This window comes from Saimiri boliviensis, chromosome 6, assembly GCF_048565385.1.
Source record: "Saimiri boliviensis isolate mSaiBol1 chromosome 6, mSaiBol1.pri, whole genome shotgun sequence".
In the NCBI taxonomy this organism is placed as follows: Eukaryota; Metazoa; Chordata; class Mammalia; order Primates; family Cebidae; genus Saimiri; species Saimiri boliviensis.
This window is the reverse complement of record NC_133454.1, coordinates 123,906,789-123,926,414: the sequence shown is the minus strand read 5'-3', so window position 1 is coordinate 123,926,414 and position 19,626 is coordinate 123,906,789. Positions and strand designations below refer to the sequence as shown.

The window sequence follows — 19,626 nt, the reverse complement described above, 5'->3', positions numbered from 1 at the left end:
TTCCTAGCTCACTCCACACACAAAAATAGTTTGCTAATGTATCAGGGTTGGTTGGGAGGGGGGGATAACTGCAAAGACCTAGAAGAAAGCACAACTAAATATTTATAAATAGATGGAATAAATAAAGTGCCAATCAAAAGCAGACTCTGCGTGGGAGCCGTGGGAGTTGGGGGGGCGCAGAAGGATGTGCGACGCCCCCCATCACAGTGATTTTTCTCCTACATTAATACGACCCTCCCACTATGAATTTCAACCTGCTCCCAAGACCCAAATTAATTCCTCCAAAGTTACGGGGGTGGAAAGAGGCAAAAGGAGTACTTTAATTGTTTGGGACATGCTAGCACGTAAACCACTGTTCAATTTGTTCTGCTACAGCAAGTTACTTTCTTGTGATAGAAGCTAAAAGCAAAGGGAAGCCACAAGGCGTTCTGCTTCCTACAATATCAAAGACTTCATATCATGAAAATAATAGCAACAGCAACGAAAGCGATGACGCCTGTAAACACGCTAGCTTAAATGCCACGGACATTCTTTTAAATGCATAGCTGGGCTTGCAAGAACGTCAAAGAAGTATGCTAGGGAAAAGCAGGGAGGTGGAAGAGACAGCCTGAGGAGCAATTAGGAGCAAAGAGTTTTTGTGGACTAGAACAGAGGTCTTGGTTTTAAGAGCCCCGTGGGGATGCGAAAGGAGGCCTGGACCTCACGGGAAGGGAGCAGTTGGAACGACAGCCCCCTCGTTCCTGCAAACCTGGAACCCTTGAGAAGCTGCCTCCTTCATGGTGGGCTAGAACAATCCCACCTGCAGCACGGAGGTTGTATGGATGGTCAAGTCTCTGCAGGGCCAGCTGGGAAGGCCTGCCCAGCCATGACTGAATACAGGGGAAGCGGAGAGGGAAGAGAGGGAAGGGAACTCGGGTCCCTGCTAATCTGCACCTACGAAGCTGAGAGCACACGCCTGGGAATGGATGGTGTGTGCTGGACAAGATTAGGGGTGGAATATCAGGCCGGGGTTGTGGGGGAGTTTACCGAGGAAGGGGCACTGCCTCGTGACTCAGGAGTCTTCATCGTGACAAGGGCAACCTGAGCTGCCCCTAATGCTCTACTGGGCTGCCATCTTGAGATTTAGCAACAGCAATGGCCTGCAGTAAGCAAGGAACACATGCTGGAGTCACCCTGGCAGATTTGGATCAAGAAAGCGATCAGATGGCTCAGAGGTGCACTGCTTATAATTAAGTTATGATGGAAGACTGCAGGATTCACTCCCTCTGTACGTTCCCGGGGAGCCCCAGAGGACTCTGCTCGCGAAGCCTGTAAGACACGCGCCAGCGAAGGAAGCCCCGGCGGCATTGCCAAGGCCGGTGTGGTCACCATCTGCAGGACAGAATGGATGACGGGAGGCTGCTATACAACTGGCCTCTCCAGTGTCCACGGAAAAGAGAAGATTTCGAAATGGCAGCGACCACGCCGCACACTTAACCATCAGAGGCGAGATGATGCAATTACCAAAATGGGCAGTGAGGCTGCAAAGGTTGCCGGGATCCTGAATGCAGGGCTCTGTGGTAATGAATAATAGGCTGCATTCTTTCTAGAGGCAGGGTAGATGGGCAGCCACGTGCTTATTTGATTTATGTAACCAAAAAAGCATAAGAGTGTGTCAGCAGACAGCCGAGGTCAGCCACTTCCATGGAAAAATTAGTATCTCTCCCCCAACTTCCAGATCTGCGCCATTTCTCAGACCCAGAGTCTGTGCACTGAAGGGAAGAAAGGTCCTCTTGAGGAAGGATCCTGGAAGCCCACGCGGTAGGGTCCTCCCAGTCCCTCCTCTCTGCTCCCTTATCAGAATAGCTTTTATAGTAGGGAAAGGCAATGCCCAGATCTCTCAAGGACTGTTGGATACAGGTCAGAACTGACACTGGTACCAGGGAACCCAAAATACCATCGTGACCCCCCATTAGAGTGGGGTCTACAGAAACTATGTGATAAATAAAGTCCTGGCCCAAGTCCATCTTTCAGGATGCCACTGAGTCTGGAAGACCATCTGCGGCCACTTCCTCAGTCTCTGAGCACATGTTTAGGCTGGATACATTTACAAGATGGAAAATCAGAAGCAATCTCAAGTCTGAGCATTACGACAGAGATGAGTGTCACCCTTACAGACTTAAAGGATGCGGAGAAGGTGGTCCCCACTATATCCCTCTTTCTTTTACCAGTACAGCCCTTGAAGAAGCCATCTGAGTCATAGCAGATGACAATGGACTCTTGTAAGCCTAACGGAGTGGGAGCCCCAAGTGCTGCTGTTGTGCCACATACTATTTCTTCAGCAGAACAGGTCAGCACAGCCTTGGAGTTTGGTGTAAAGCTGTTGATCTGGTGTGTGTACCCTCTCAAACCCTATCGGGAAGATGTTTCAGGCTGGGCGCGGTGGCTCACACCTGTAATCCCGACACTTTGGGAGGCTGAGGTGGGTGGATCACTTCAGCTCAGGAATTCGAGAGCAGCTTGGCCAACATGATGAAACCCCATCTCTACTAAAAATACAAAACTTAGCCGAGCACGGTGGCGGGTGCCTGTCATCCCAGCAACTCAGGAGGCTGAGGCAGGAGAATCGCTTGAATCCAGGAGGTAGAGGTTGTAGTGAGCTGAGATTGCACCATTGCACTCCAGCCTGGGTGATAAGAGTGAAACTCCATTTCGGAAAAAAAAAAAAGATGTATGAAAACGGATTTGCACTTACCTGGAATAGCAGCAGTAAACATTCACAGGGACCTTAACTATCTGACATCCCACAGAACATCACACCGGGATGCTACACTGAAGATGTCCTGCTAATCAGACCTGGTGCGCAGGAAGTGGAAAGTACCCTACATGCCCTGGAAAGGCGCCCATGCAGTGCAGAAAGCGGGAGCTAAGCCCTAGAGTGGTTCAGGGCTCTGCTATCCCAACAAAGACCCAGGGGTCCATCCTGGGCAATGTAGCAAGGCCCCATGTCTAAACAACATTTTTTTAAGTAGCTGGGCATGGTGGTGTACTCCTGTGGTTCCAGCTACTCAGGAGGCTGAGGCAAGAAGATCATTTGAGCCCAGGAGGTCAAGACCAGCTTGGACAACATAGAGAGACCACATCTCTACAAAAAATTTAAAAAATTAGCTGGACATGGTAGCATGCACTTCATGCTAAAAAAAAAAAAAAAAAGTAGCCATAGACAGACACCAGTGCCTGGCATGGGACATCAGTGACTCCGTGGTAGAGCTGCCCATCTCGAGCTGAGCATCGCCAGGCTTGCCAAGCTAAAAGTGTTTGGCCATTATGACAACAATCCACTGAACGATGAAAATGGAACAGTCAGGAACATGCCTGAGCAGGCCCTAGTGGTATAAACGGGTTACACAAACAGGTGACCCAGACCCCATGTCACCCATCTCTGGTGCACTGCTGCCTCTCTCAGCTCACACTTCACCTGGATAACAGAGGCTGGGAGCCTTTGGGTCTCATTCATTGGCTTGATATATTGGAGCAAATAAAAAAAGGATGCTGCCTCATTCCAAGCCCATCCAGCCCACAGAGCTTCAGGCAAGCACCTGGTTATCCACTTAAGTAAGAATGTACACAGACTCTGGGCAGTGGTAAATGATGCAGCTGGTTCGTCAGAGACTTGGAAGAAGCAAGACTGGGAGGTGAGAAAAAAATGGCCTGGGAAAGTGATGGGAATGAGTAATCGGGAGTGAGCACATTGTCTTATGTCAGTGCCACCCCCTGCCCGCTGAAATGATCAGCTGCAGCTGAAACACTGAACAACCAGATAGAAAAGGTGACTCAGCCAGCAGAGCTCAGACAGCCTCTGCCCACAGCCACCTCTGTGCTCGTACCGTGAGCGTGCATGGGGAGTCACCATGGTGGCCGGGTGGGAGGCCGTGCATGGGTTCACTCCACGCAGGCATGGAGTCCGGCTCACAAAGGCTGATCTAGCTGTGGCTGAACACCTGTATGTTCAGCAGCAGAGACTCACACCAGGCCCTCACCATGGTGCTGTCCCTGGAGGAGACCAGCTCGCTGTGCGGCAACCGCCTGATTGCACTTAATCCCCTGCACTGGAGAGAGCAGCGAGCCACCTGGACCAGAACTGATCTGCACTCTAGGTATGAATTTACCTTGCCTGACTACAGGGCTTCAGCTAGCCCTCTGTCTGTGGGCTCACGGAGTGTCTAATTTGCCACTCTGTGATGGCAAAGAACATGGCCTTGAACTGAGAGAATCAAATCACAGCAAAAGAGTTGTGATGATGGGCAGGACCATAGGACCCACTAGGGTCTCCATCTGGGCATCTGCCAGCCTGTGGAATGTTTGGGGAAGAAATCAGTTTAGGGAAGACACCCTAGGGCACTGGGACACTGAGTTGGAAGGTGCGATCTATACCGTGAACCAGTGGCCACTCTATGGGGCATGTCCCTGATAGTGAGAGGACCCAAAGGTGGACACTCTCACTGTCATCCCCAGGACTCCCCGGTGAATTTGTTTCCCACAACTTCATGCCCTGCTCAAACTAGAGGCGTTATTTCCTGTTGGGGAAAGGGAATGCTTCCCTGGGGACATGCTAGGTGAGGGCGGTCGTGTGCTGCCTCGTGACAGGAACAGGAAGGAGTTTGTCTGAAGACAGGAATTCTCTGCAGCCCCTCCTGGTGCTTGGTATGGTAATAAGCCTGAATGGGCAACTGCAGCAACCGTGGCCTCTCAGGGTGCGGTGGCCAGGGCCTCAGATATCTCGGGGATGAAGTTTGTGTCACCCCACCAGGTAAGCCATCAAGACCAGCAGAAGTGCAGGCCCAGGGTGCGAGGAATCCAGAATGGTTGGTAGAGGAAAGAGACAGTGAATGTCAGGTATAGTCCTGGGGCCCACTGAGGTGGCAGGGACTGCACTCGTCCTGTTCATCTTCTGGTTGTGTTTTTTTCTATTTTTGAGACAGGTTCTCACTCTGTCACCAAGGCTGCTGGAGTGCAGTGGCACAATCGTAGCTCACAGCAGCCTCCACCTACTGAACTCAAGTGATCCTCTCACCTCAGCCTCCCAAGGAGCTGGGGCTACAGGCATGCGCCACTATACCTGGCTAATTGTTTTTAAATTTATTTAGTAGAGACTGGGGTCTCACTATGTTACCCAGGCTGGTCTTGAATTCCTGGTCTCAAGCGATCCTCCTGCCTCAGGCTTCCAAAGTGCTGGGACTACAGACATGAACCTTCACACCTGGCCTGTACGTTACTCTTAAAAATTGTAGCAGGCCAGTACCTTGAAGAAGCATGGATGGAGCAGAGTCAACTTTACTTAAAGTGTGAGTGCATCTGAGCAATTCAAGGGGTGGATGATGGCAGACGTTATAGGTGTCCCACCCAAGTTTCCTTAGCCCTCACTGTTCCAGTGCATGCTGGCGGCATCCTTTTCAAGTGTCTGTCTAAAGGCTCTGTCCCAGTGCACAGGGAGAAGACTGGAAACACCTGGGAATTAATTCCCTTGCAACATCCTTCAGCCAATGATGAAAGGAAGTTGGAAGATGAATACCTTCAGCTTTCTTGCTCCTTGGCTGGAATAGCCCCCATGCATGTTCTGCACTGTCTACAGAGTTCCTCTGGTTTGCATTCCTGTGGCTCACATTGACACTTGCTTGGTAATGCATCCACAAGCTTTCTCTATTTTCCTCTTTAGACTGTTGCTATACAGTGTCTACCTTCCATTTCACCAATTCTCTCTTCAGCTGTGTTCAGTATGTTCTGCAGTCTATACATTGAGTCTTTAATTTCAATAATAATACTTTCAGTTCTAGGAATTCCATTAGCTTTTTTTAAAAATGTGCCTAATTATGTTTGAAGTCTCTTATTTCTTACTGGTGTTTTCAATTCCATCTTTTATTTCTTCAAACAGTAGAAAGATAGTTTGTTTAAAATGCTACATTCATTAATTCTGATACAGGAGCCTTTGGGCTTTGTTTTAATTTGAGCTATCCTAGAAGCTGACCCTGGCACAAGTATTTGTGTACAACCTGATTGTTTTTGTGGTCTTAGGATGCACTAGTAGGAGAATGGAGAAGTTTATACAGAAAAGAAAAAGAAGAAATTATGGGCAAATGAACAGGTACACATGCAATGTGGATAAATCTTAACAGACATAGACTGTATAAAATAGTAATGATACTACTTATTTTGAAAGATTTTTAAAAACCAAACTAAAGCTAAGACAACTTTTTGTGGTCACTGTAATTTGCTGACCGAATGTAAGAGCAATAAGGTGGACGGAAGTGTTCAAATGTCATTGAATTGCTTTTCGTAAGTGAGTGGGTCTGTTATTGAACTATTGCTCCATTTCCAAACCGGCCTTCTGTATTTGGTTTTGTGATACTGGTGATGGAACCTCAAACATTTCTGCTTTGCCAGCCACGTCCCTGTTAGGTTCTGCCAATAGGGGGCACTAGAGAGAGAGACTAACAAGCTGGGCTGGGAGAAGGGACCTGCTCCTTCCAGTCTGCCTCCTGTTCTGATGAGCAACCTCCAAGCAGAGCTGCGTCACCCGGGCTGCAGCAGTTCCTGCAGCTGTGAAAGCCAGTTTGCAGTTTTTTCGACATTTGCAAACCAATTTCATCTTGTTCCCTCTCTATCCCACAGAGACACCGGCACCGGCCGGAGTTTCTCCTCAGAAGTCTGGGTCCCCGGCCCAGAAGGCCTCTCCTCCAATTACTAAGCTTTAATAATTCCAGCCCCCTCCCTATGCTCCCTCCGCCCTGCGGGTGGCAGCTGCTCCCTGTGGTTGCTAATCCCATGATAGACCAAATTTCTCTTTTTTACCATTTTATTTACCTAGTTAACAACTGTCTACCTAGTTAACAATTATTTATATTAAATCCTCTCTGTTCAAATAACTGGGGTGGATCCTGGCTCTTGACTGTGTGCTAACAGATGCAGCTTCAGAAATTAATACATGTCTAAAAACTGGTAGTATACAATACCGCCAAAGTAAAAACAGTACTTCTTAAATAAAAACATTGAATGAACATGGAACAGTTATTTTATAAGATTGAAATGGGAGAAGTCCTTGCCAACTATAACACAAAGTTAAGAGGCATTAACATAAATGAAAAATGGGGAAATTTAACTATATAAATTAAAAGATTTCTGGGCTGGGTGCAGTGGCTTACACCCAGTACTTTGGGAGGCTGAGGTGGGAGGATTGTTTGATCTCAGGAGTTTGAGACCAGCCTGGGCAACATAATGAGACCCCGTCTCTACAGATAATGTTTTTTAATCAGCTGGGCATGGTGGTGTGCACCTGCGGTCCCAGCTATTCAGGAGGCTGAGGTAGGAGGATCACCTGAGCCCAAGAAGTCAAGACTGCTGTGAGCCATGATTGCACCACAGCACTCCAGCCTGGGTGACAGAGATCACGTATTCAAACAAACAAACAAACAAACAAAAACAAAAACAAATCAAAACCTTGAAGGGAAAAGATGACTTTAAGTAAGATCAAAAAGTCAAGTCAAATTGGAGAAAATAGGTATAATTTATCTTATAATCAAAGACTAATATGTAAAGAGCTTCTATAAATAAACAAGAGGCTAACCAACAAAAGAAAAAATGGGCAAAGGCAATGAGTTAACTATTCATTTAAAAAATAAAAATACTTTTTTAAAAATAACCTTTTAATTTTGGAATAATTTTAGATTTACAGAAAAATTGCAAAGATAGTCTGGGCACGGTGGCTCAAGCCTGTAATCCCAGCACTTTGAGAGGCCGAGGCAGGTGGATCACCTGAGCTTGGGACTTCAAGACCAGCCTGACCAACACAGAGAAACCCCATCTCTACTAAAACTACAAAATTAGCCTGATGTAATGGCGCATGCCTGTAACCCCAGCTACTCGGGAGGCTGGGGCAGGAGAATCACTTGAACCCGGGAAGCAGAGGTTTTGGTGAGCCGAGATCGCACCATTGCACTCCAGCCTGGGCAACAAGAGTGAAACTCCGTCTCAAAAAAAAAAAAAAAAAGAAAGAAAGAAAAATTGCACAGATAGTACAGAGATTTCCTGCACACCTTTCTTTTAGTTCCCCTAATGTTAACATCTTACATAATAACTGTGGTGTATTTGTCAAAACTAAGGTATTAGCATCAGCACATTCATTAAGCTTTATTCATATTTTATCAATTTTCCTCAATAATTCCTTTCTCTGTCCCAGGCTCCAGTCCAGGGTGCCACTCACATGTATGTTTCTCTTCGGTGTCCCCTGGTTGGTGACAGGATCTCCATCTTTCCTTGTTCATCAAAACCTTGACAGCTTTAAAGAGTAGTAGTCGGGTATTTCATAAAATGTCCGTCCCTCAACGTGGGGTTGTCTGATATTTTTTCATGACTAGACAGGGGATATGAGTTTAAGGGCTCTGTTTATCCCATCACAGCAGAGGGTGTGTGTGATACTGACGTGAAATCACTGGTGATGTTGGCCATCATCACGCCGTTTGGATGGTGTCTGCAGTTCCCTCCACGGTAAAGTTACTGTTGTTCCTTCCTGTGTTCTTTTCTTAGGAAGACAATCACTAAATCCTGCCCGCACTCAAGGGGAGGGGAATTAAACTTCACCATCTACGGGGAGGAGATCTACATATATTTTTGGAATTCTTCTATAAGGAAGATTTGTCTCCTCTCCTCCCATTTATTTATTTATTCAATCATTTATTTATTTATTTATTTTATTTTATTTATTTATTTTTTTGAGACGGAGTTTCGCCCTTCTTACCCAGGCTGGAGTGCAATGGCGCGATCTCGGCTCACCGCAACCTCCGCCTCCTGGGTTCAGGCAATTCTCCTGCCTCAGCCTCCTGAGTAGCTGGGATGACAGGCACGTGCCACCATGCCCAGCTAATTTTTTGCACTTTTAGTAGAGACGGGGTTTCACCATGTTGACCAGGATGGTCTCGATCTCTCGACCTCGTGATCCACCTGCCTCGGCCTCCCAAAGTGCTGGGATTACAGGCTTGAGCCACCGCGCCCGGCTCAATCATTTATTTATATGTGGACCGATGTATATTTACTTATATATGGGCTGATGTATTTTTATTTATATGTATATCAATATATATTTTTATGTGGACTGATGTATTTTTTATTTACATGTGGATCAATATATATTTATATATGGACTGATGTATTTTTATTTATATGTGGACTGATATATATTTCTTTATGTGTGGACTGATGTATATTTATTTAATATGTTGAGCTATAGTCCAGCACTGCTTTATTTATTTTCCTGCTCAAGTGGTTCTAGCTCAGGCCACCAGGAGCCTTTGCAGGTGGCTCCCGTGAGCCTTTGCCATTCCCCATCGCAGTGGTTTGTTTTGTGTTTTGTTGTGTTTTGAGCACTTCCTTGCTTCCAACACTCCAAGATGCTCCAGGCTGATTTTGCACATTCCCTACCCCAGACCTAGAATCAGACATTTCTCAAGGATCCCCAGTTCCTTTCACTGAAAAATAGCATCTCAAAACCAAGATCTGTATAAATTACTTTTTTTTTTTTTTTTTTTTTTGAGACAGAGTGTTGCTCTTGTTACCCAGGCTGGAGTGCAATGGCGCGATCTTGGCTCACCGCAACCTCCGCCTCCTGGGTTCAAGCAATTCTCCTGCCTCAGCCTCCTGAGTAGCTGGGACTAACTACAGGCACGCGCCACCATGCCCAGCTAACTTTTTGTATTTTTTTTAGTAGAGACGGGGTTTCACCACGTTGACCAGGATGGTCTTGATCTCTCGACCTCGTGATCCATCCGCCTCGGCCTCCCAAAGTGCTGGGATTACAGGCTTGAGCCACCGCGCCCGGCCTGTATAAATTACTTTAAAACACGAAAAGATGCTCAATTTCACTTACAATAACAGAAATACCAACAAAGCTAGAATGAGACCGTCATTCGCTAATAGCTCAACAAAGAACCAAGTTTCGATAAGATGCTCTGTTGGAAAAGCTGGAGGTACATAGGACCTTTCATTCTATGTTGCTCTAGGTAGAAATGGCACAGCCTCCATGGAAAGCATTTGGTAACAGCTGTCAAAATTCAAATGCACGTACACTTTGATTTAGCAATCCCACGTCTGCTGATCTGCTTGCCACTTATGAAATAATTTGTAAAAGAAAGGGTATTTATTGCAGTGTTGTTTATAAATTTTGAAGAACTATAGACAACATAAATGTATATCATAGAGAACCTGACATTTAAATTATGGTTCATCAAACTCGATGGAATACAATGCATTTATAAAAACAAATGAGAAAGTCCTTTACATACTGATGTCAAATGATCTCTAAGACTTTTTTTTTTTTTTGAGACAGAGTCTCCCTCTATTGCCAGGCTGGAGTGCAGTGGCACAATCTCGGCTCACTGCAACTTTCACCTCCCAGGTTCAAGCAATTCTCCTGCTTCAGCCTCTGGAGGAGCTGGGACTACAGGTATGCGCCACCAGGCCCAGCTATTTTTTGTATTTTTAGTAGAGACAGGGTTTTACCATGTTGGCCAGGATGGTCTTGATCTCCTGACCTCAGGATCCACCTGCCTCGGCAGGTGTGAGCTCAGGACAAGCTAAAACACACTTCAGAGCCAAAGGAGTAAGGTTTGTCTAGGAAAAGGAATATATGCATCTTTACACACATACATGACATATATTTCTATACTCATCTATACATATTTACTATATGAGCATAAACTGTCTGGATGAACTCTCAGCTAATGAATTTGCCTATGAGTGGCTGACTGAGGGACAGGAGTAGAAGAAATAGTTTTTCTTGTAGACTTTTTATGCATTCCAAATATTGAAACGTTTGAATTTATTACCTACTCTTTTATAAAAAAAAATCAACCCTATGCCTCTAAATCATTCATAAGTCTGTTGAGAAATCATAGTGGAAATTTTAAAATACTCAGAACTGAAAGGTGGTGAAAGTACTACCCACCAAAACTTGCGGGGTGCAACCAAAGCAATACTTGTAGGGAAACTCATAGCCATAATGTTCATATTTGCAAAGAAAATAGGCTGAAAATGAATGGACATTCCAAATAAGGTCACTGAAAGAAAGGTGTCTCAGGTGGGTTTGTTTTGTTTTGAGACAGGGTCTCATTTTGTCGCCCAGGCTACTGCAGCCTCAAACTCTTTTGCTCAAATTATTCCTGCCTCAGCCTCCTGAATAGGTTAGAGTACAGGTTTGTGTCACCACATCCAGCTAATTTTTTTTTTTTTTTTTGTAGACATGGGATCTCACTATGTTACCCAGGCTGGTCTCAAGCTCCTGGCCTCAAGTGATCCTCCATTGACCTCCCAAAGCACTGGGATTACAGGTGTGAGCCACCACATCCAGCCAATAAGGTTTAATTCTTTCTCCTAATAATTTAAAGAGCTTAAATTGTCTTTGGAGGTCAATGGGTACAACCCACTCATTTCCTGATTGGAAAACTGAAGCCAGAAGAAGTCTGGAGACTTCAATTCTGTCCCCACCTTCTCCTGACCTTTGAAGGTGTCCTCCGTTCCTCCTGTGCCCAGTGGCACCCAACAGCAAGTGATTGCTCCATGGAAGGGTCTGAGATGCTGCACATTTAGGAATATGGCCAACGGGATGATGTGTATTTCTGGGTGCGAGAAAACTGTGTATTCCGAGTACAGTGTGAGCTCAGGCTGGAATGCGAGTTTCTAGCAAGTGATGGGGCAGCCCTAGAACTCTGTTTCCTGGAGGAACAGGGGGCAGGAGTGGGCAGCAGAGGCTGATCCATTAACAAGTGCAGAAGGCTGGGCGCAGTGGCTCACGCCTGTAATCCCAGCACTTTGGGAGGCCGAGGTGGGCAGATCACAAGGTCAGGAGATTGAGACCATCCTGGCTAACATAGTGAAACCCCATCTCTACTAAAAATACAATAGCTGAGTGTGGTGGCACATGTCTGTAATCCCAGCTACTTGGGAGGCTGAGGCAGGAGAATCACTTGAACTTGGGAGGCAGAGATTGCAGTGAGCCAAGGTTGGGCCACTGTACTCCACCCTGGCAGAGCAAGAATCTGTCTCAAAACAAAACAAACAAACAAATAAAATGCAGATTTCTCTGCAGGGAGCAGGACCCTGAGACCATACCCTACTTCAGCCTCTGCGCTCAGCCCAGGCCCCTCCCTAGCCTGGCCACATCGGGTCCCAGAAAGACCATGAGTAAAATCTGAAACGGCTATTCTTGCAAAATCTTCCAGGCACATAGGGCTTAGTAGCATAGCCTGAGCCCTTCAGGAAACCATAGAAATGAGCCTTCTCTGCCTCTGCCACCCAGCGCACTCGGAGACAGACGCCAGAGGCCGGGCCAAGAGAAGGGACGGCTTAGTCCAGCGGAGACCAGTGCGGGTGTGCCAAGCATCAGCAGTGTTGGTGCCCATCAGATGCCAGCTGGCAGCTGCCTGGGCCTGAACCCAGGGGGGACACCCACAAATATATGGGGACAGGATTGAGAGAATCTTGCAGGGAGCCGAGACCCCAACTGAGGAAGGGGGCAAGAACCCACGGCAGGCATTGCCGGATTATGATTGGTGCCCAGAGGCTGGCGAGGACTGGGGCAGCACCAGCTGTACGAGCAAACACTAGAAGCATATGAAGCACGTACAGCAGCCCAAGAGCCCAGCTCAGTCCCCTACCCAGCAATTCCAACCTCATGAAAACGCAGGGCAATGGAGACATACTCAAAGAATAGAGAATAAAACGCTTGTGATTTACAGTAGAGACAAGTTCACACATAAAAGGTTACTTTAGTTCTGAATTTAAAACTTACGCTTGTTCTAAAAAGTACACATTTGCAAGTATTTTCACTTTAGAATATTATAAAAACAATTTCCTGAGGACTTAAGGATTTCTATTTTGAATTACAGAAGGTAAAGTGGAAGGAGTTGCTATCTGAAAATTGAAATAAATGTCAGTTGAGTGGTGCGAACATCAGAGACATGATTTTATGGGCAAAACAGATTTCTTAAAGCAGTATCAAAAGGCCTGAGTTGAGGAGTTACTCTGAATATTCTAATTTCAGAGAAACGTGCCTCCTCTTTGCTGAAACGCTCTGCATTTTCACAGCACACTGGCACAAAAACACTTCACTACAGGCAGGTTATGAAGCAAATTTTTTTTTTGTTTGATGCCTGTACATCTGCTGAGCCTAGTTCCGTAAATTGATGTTGCCTGGGATCAGCAGGACACCAAAACTCCAGGTCAGAGAGAGGGTGGGGGCACGTCTCAGGGAGCTCTCCCTCCCAGGGCGAGGCAGGGGGTCAGCACGCACATCCACCAACAGCCAGGGGGTGCCTCTCAGGAGTCCCGAGAGCTCTCACAGGCATAAACAGCGTGATGGTTGGCTGGGCTGTCTCTGCTGCCTCATGCACCCCTTGGAGTCCCTGCAACAAAATCAAGGGGTTTCCTTCCAGAAATGTCCTGGCCAAACCATTGCATTCGCGGTTGCACGAAGAGCCAGGAAACCACTCTCCCAAATGCCAAACCACCCGAAGCAGAGGACAGCATGAACAAAAGCATGTCTTCAGCGTGGAGGAGCTGTGAGGGGTGGGGGTCGGCTTCTCCATCTCACCAGGAATCCTCAGACCCGGCCGATCAGGGTGCAAACTGGTTTCTCACTTTGGAGAACAGTTCGGTCCTATCTGGAAAAATAAAGAGGCACATATCCTTCTCCCTCAGTTCCCTTCCAGACTCTGTCCCCTAGAGATGCCCCACCCCCAACACACACAGACACGACATCTTCATGATTTAGTTAAGAAAAAGGGAAACATCTGAATGCCCATCAATAAGAGAATGGATACATCAAACGTGATGTCTTCAAAGCGTGGAACATTACACAGCCAGGAAGAGGCGTGAACTGAAGCTGCTGACCTCTGCGTGGATGCAGCTCAAAAACATAGCTGCGTGAAACAGGCCCACGTCTGCTGTATCAAATAATGCTATTCCTATAAAATTAAAGAACGTGCAAGACTATACCATACGTTTTTTTATGAGGACATTCGTGTGTAGTGAAAGTCAGAATCCTGCCTGGGGCGGGTACAGCAGGGACCCCTCTTAGGGGCCTGCGGAGCCCCCCAAGCATGGAAATAAAGGAAAATCTCGAATTCCTTCAGGGGAAATTCCCCCCACCTAGTTAGCCTCTAGAAGTGAATGAGCAACTTTACTGATACACGAGATCGTAACAGTAGCTTAAAGCGATGCCTGCCCAAATAAGTGTGCGCCACCGGGTGCTTGATTCCCTGTAGAAACTCAAGAGAACATCCTGACATGGCCTCGAGTTGTTTCTCAGAAGCCCAGATCCCCTCTGAATGGCAAATGCCCTCCGCTGCCATGTGGACCTCAGACGAGGAGGGCTGGGGCCCGAATTCTGCCTGCGGTTCTTTGTTCTACATTTCTTCCTGAGGGCAGTAACATTGCTTTCTGCTGACCCCAAGGTTTTAGACAAAGCCTGGCTTCTTAACCAATCACAAGTCAGAAATCTTTGAATCCGCCTACGACCTATAAGCCTCTGCTTCAAGATAGTCCCCCTCTTTAGGCCAAACCAATGTAGAACCTTCATGTATTGATAGGATTTTGCGGGGAACTTCTGCTTTCCTGAAATTTACCCTTGCCTTGAAAACCCTTGCATGTCAAGGCCATCAGGAAGGTCAGGAGCTCCTGACTGGCACCCAGTGAGGCGACAAATACCTCCTTTCTCCTACCTCAAAACCTCAGTGTGGATATCTGGCTTTGCTGTGCTGGGCTAGCAGACTCCAGTTCAGTAACAATGACGCTGATAGGGTAAAGCAAACCCCTTGGGAAGGAAGGGCCCGGGGGCCCGGGGACACATGGGCGCTTCAGAAGTTGGAAGAAGTTGGAAGCTCTGGTTGCTTAGGTCAGGTGACAGCACATGGATATTCCTTGTACTTATTACACTTGCTTCTTCTTCTGTTTTCTTTTCTTTCTTTCTTTTTTTTTGAGAAAGAGTTTCCCTCTCATTGCCCAGGCTGGAGTGCAATGGCGTGATCTCGGCTCACTGCAACCTCTGCCTCCCGGGTTCAAGTGATTCTCCTGCCTCAGCCTCCCGAGTAGCTGGGATTACAGGCATGCACAGCCATGCCTGCCTAATTTTGTATTTTTAGTAGAGATGGGGTTTCCCCATGTTGGTCAGCCTGGTCCCGAACTCCCAACCTCAGGTGATCCACCAGCTTCAGCTTCCCAAAGTGCTGGGATTACAGGCATGAGTCACCGTGCTCGGCCGTTTTTTGTTGTTGCTTTTTTTAATCTTTTTTTTTTTTTTTTTGGTTTTGAGATGGAGTGTTGCTCTGTCACCCAGGCTGGAGTACAGTGGTTTGATCTCGGCTCACTGCAGCCTCCACCTCCCAGGTTCAAGCAATTCTCCTTCCTCTGCCTCCCAAGTAGCTGGGATTACAGGCACGCGCAGCCATGCCCGGCTAATTTTTGTATTTTTAGTAGAGATGGGGTTTCACCATGTTGGTCAGGCTGGTCCCGAACTCCTGACCTCAGTTGATCCGCCTGCCTCAGTCTCCCAAAGTGCTGGGATCACATCGTGAGCCACTGCACCCGGCCTGTGCTTGCTTCTTCTTTTGCATAAATTTGTTTGTTTGTTTTTGCTTGAAATATTTCATTAAGAAACAACAGCCAAAAGGTGAAAACGACCCAAATGTCCATCAGTGGATGAATGGATAGACACAATGAGTGAAAACGTAGCCTTGATTTGTTTTAATCAGGAAAGGCGAGACACTCAGACAAGGAAATGATCAGCGTGAAGGGGAAGCTTGTTGTAACCCTCAGCCTAGAAACAAGATCACGGCAGGCCACCCAGGGCCACGTGGGGAAGCACCAGGGCTGTCAGGTGAGAGAGTGGCCCATGGCCCTCATTGGGTTTTCATGGGATAGAATGGGCATGGCAGGTTGGTGCACTAAGTTTCAGTGGGGTGGTTTGAATAATTTGTGTGGACTCCGGAGTATAGAGCCAGTCCCTAGTTGTCCAGGATCTGGCCCTGGGGTGACTCAGGCCAGGGGGATTATTGGCTCGGGGTGTGAATTTGTGATCAAGAGGTGGCTGGGAATGTGGGCTCTGGGTTGTTTGGTCTGGATGTCAAAGGTGTGCTCTCAGTGGAGTCGTTCGCTAGCTCAGGACTTAGCTAGCCCCAGGAGGGCAGACTCTCCAGGATCAAGGATCCCAATCCCAGAGCATCGAGAACACAGAAAATAAGAAAACATGGTCAAAACAGGGGCGTACACAGATGAGAGAATATGATTCACCTTAAAAAGGAAAGAAGACCGGGTGCGGTGGCTCAAGCCTGTAATCCCAGCACTTTGGGAGGCCGAGGCGGGTGGATCATGAGGTCAAGAGATCGAGACCATCCTGGTCAACATGGTGAAACCCCGTCTCTACTAAAAACACAAAAATTAGCTGGGCATGGTGGTGAGTGCCTATAATCCCAGCTACTCAGGAGGCTGAGGCAGGAGAATTGCTTGAACCCAGGAGGCGGAGGTTGCGGTGAGCTGAGATCACGCCATTGCACTCCAGCCTGGGTAACAAGAGCAAAACTCCGTCTCAAAAAAAAAAAAGGGAAAGAAACTCAGGCTACAACACGATGAGTCCTGAAGACATTATGCAAAGTGAAATAAGCCAGTCACAAAGAGACAAATCTGTATGATTCCCCACATAGGAAGTGCTTGGCATACTCAAATTCATAGAGACAGAAAGAAAAGCCTTTCCCAGTGGCTGGGAAGGAGGAACAGGGAGTATTTCACGAACAGAGCTTTGGTTTGGAAAGATGAAGGGTTCTGGAGCTGGACCGTGGTAGCGGCTGCACAGCAATGCCAATGGGCTGAACGCCACTGAGCCAGACGCTCAAACGTGGTAAAATGGTGCGTTTCGTGCTACGTATATTTTACCACCATAAAAGCAATACTAAATGTTAAAGGACTTCTTTCCCATGCAAAAATGTATGTGATTCTTTTGGCTATTCTCAGCTGACTCTTCTACATGTAAGTGGGATACTTTCGGGAAGTCCTAAATTTTTCAGAACGTAATTAGATAAAACGCACTGATAAAAACAAACCAGAGCCGTAAAACAATACAGGTTTGCAGAAGTTGTTTCTAAGGTTGAGGTGACCTGTGTGAGTCAGGATCTGGAAGTGGAAGCTGAGCTTTTCACGCCTTTTTCCTGACAATAGGAACCCCTGGGACGCCAGGTGAAGAAGGGGTGACCCTTCCGCAGCTCTGTACTGACCACACACAGATGCACACAGCAGCAGCGCGCGACTCCACGCGCTCTGACCGCTGCATGTCAGGGAGCTTCGAGGTGGACTCAGGCTTGGCTGCAGCCCTCAGACAAGAAAGCACACACCGTGGCTTTGCCGAGGATGTTCAAAACACACAGACCCCGTTAAGGGCCCCAAGGGGAAACACAGTTCCTCTAGGAGAGAGGGCTGGGGAGAGCCTCGAGGAGGAGGCGCTTTTGGAAGGACCCCCACATCGACAGCCTTACCCCCATAAACGTGCCTGGTTCATCTATCTGGTCTCAGAAAGGACCACTGAGAGGTGGACGCCGGCTCCAGCAGTCAGCGATGGGGACAGGAGGTGCCAGCGAACTGGGTCACACAGCATCTGCGCGATGACAGGGCAGCATCGCACACACATGCCCAGCTCAGGGAGGGGGAACAGTCTGGCCTCGAGGCAGAGAACAGTTCAGTGAGAGACGAAGCTGGGCAAAGGAATTGGTGGGAATGAAGGGGACCCCACGACATGCTCCTGGGGCTAGAAAGACCCCGTCAGAGCAGAGCCGTCAGTGGAGGGACACTCCGATACTCTGTCAAGCATGGGAAGAGGATGCTGAGGGCCGCATGGCGGATAAAACCCACAAAATCACACAAATAGATGCAAACTAGCAACCGCGGCCATCGCTACGGAGCAGAAGTTCAGCTTCTCAGGAGAACAAGGTTGACAGGGGGCTTTGGTGTGGCGGGGGGAGGACGCGGTCAGAGACCCTGCCTGAGGAAGCGATGCATGAGCCAAGAGCCTCAGCATGAGTAGAAATTAACACGTGAGGAGGAGGCCAGTGAGTTCCCAGCAGAAGGAACGGCATATGCCAAGGCCTGTGGATGGTCACATGGCCTCAGACTCCGGCCACACCTGGTGACTCCCAGAAGTGTACCTCCAGCTCAACAGCCCCCCACCGCTAGGCCCCAGGCTCATACCAATGGTCCCTGACATCGCCACTGGGACGTCTGACGGGCATTTCACACCCAAGGAGTCCAGTCCTTGACCCCCCGAACGCCTGCTGCCCCTTATCTTCCCATCTCAATCATGGGGGCACCATCCACGGGCTGGAGATAACCTGCTGTGATCCTCAAAGTGTCCCTTTTCTTCTCCCTGCCACTTTCACAAGATACGCCTGAAAAGAAGTGCCTGGGAGCCTGGATCTGGCTGGGCCAGCCTGCCCCATGGCTGACGGCCGCAGGCCCGTGAGAGCCCAGCTCCCTTGCTTCGAGGTGGGATGAGCTCTGGGACATTGTTAAGCTGCAGAGTGTCGTGCGGGGCTCATTTCTTACCTGAGACCGCACCTTTGCGTGGCTTCCTCCTGATCCTGCTTCCCCCGTGGGCACGTGACTCTATCCCTTGCATCAGCTGCGTGAGACAGAACGCTGACACTGTGAATTAAGCAAAGCAACTTTATTAGTCGTGGACCAGCATCAGGAGAGAGCAGAAGCCTAGGGTCCCTGCCGCCCCACAAGGCTCAGGCAAGCTGGCCAGGGTGGATGGAGTCCCTCTGCACATGCCCCACGCAGCACCACAGCTGAGGGACGCCAAAAGATGCTCCACTCTAGGTTTTATACCCAGGGGAGTCGACTCACTGAGCTCGAGTGTTGCAGGATGTCTTGCACGCTCTGGCCAGTTCCTCCTTACTCAAGACATTGCACTGCTAGCACAACCCACAGTTATTCTGAAAACGACAGGCAAGAAAGTGGGGAAAAGCTGGGTGGCCAAGGCCATCTGGGATTGTGCTGCATGGCCACTGTCCTCATTTCTCTTGAGAACACTTCTTTCATAAATGCTAGGCCGGGTGCAGTGGCTCATGCCTCTAATCCCAGCACTTTGGGAGGCCGAGGCGGGCGGATCACGAGGTCAATAGATCGAGACCATCCTGGTCAATATGGTGAAACCCGGTCTCTACTAAAAACACAAAAATTAGCTGGGCGTGGTGGCGCATTCCCACCTACTACTTGGGAGGTTTTCCCAGCTACCCGGGAGGCTGAGGCAGGAGAATAGCTTGAATCAGGGAGTTGGAGGTTGCAGTGAGCTAAGATCGTGCCACTGCACTCCAGCCTGGCGACAGCAAGACTCTGTCTCAGAAATAAATAAATTAATAAATAAATCCTTCACACGTGAGTCCCATCTCCTGGTTTGCCTCTGGACAACCCGATCTAAAAACCTCTCATCTGGTCCATTACCGAGTCCTGTGCTCCATCTCAGAGATGTTTCTTGAATCTGTCCACTTCTGCCCCTCTCCATGGCCAGCGCCTGATGCAGAGGACTCAGTGAACAACTGCCATGGCCTCCTCGGGGGT

At 48.1% G+C, this 19,626-nt stretch overlaps 1 long non-coding RNA gene across 1 annotated transcript; it reads right to left on the bottom strand.

Annotated features, from left to right (window-relative positions):
• Positions 1 to 12,756: 12,756 nt before the first annotated feature.
• LOC141584766 (uncharacterized) lies at positions 12,757 to 19,314 on the bottom strand. Its single transcript, XR_012517969.1, has 3 exons — positions 18,913 to 19,314; positions 18,610 to 18,708; positions 12,757 to 13,685 (listed from the first exon to the last, which is right to left on the bottom strand). It is a non-coding gene; the product is annotated as an uncharacterized LOC141584766 (long non-coding RNA).
• Between the last annotated feature and the right edge of the window lie 312 nt (positions 19,315 to 19,626).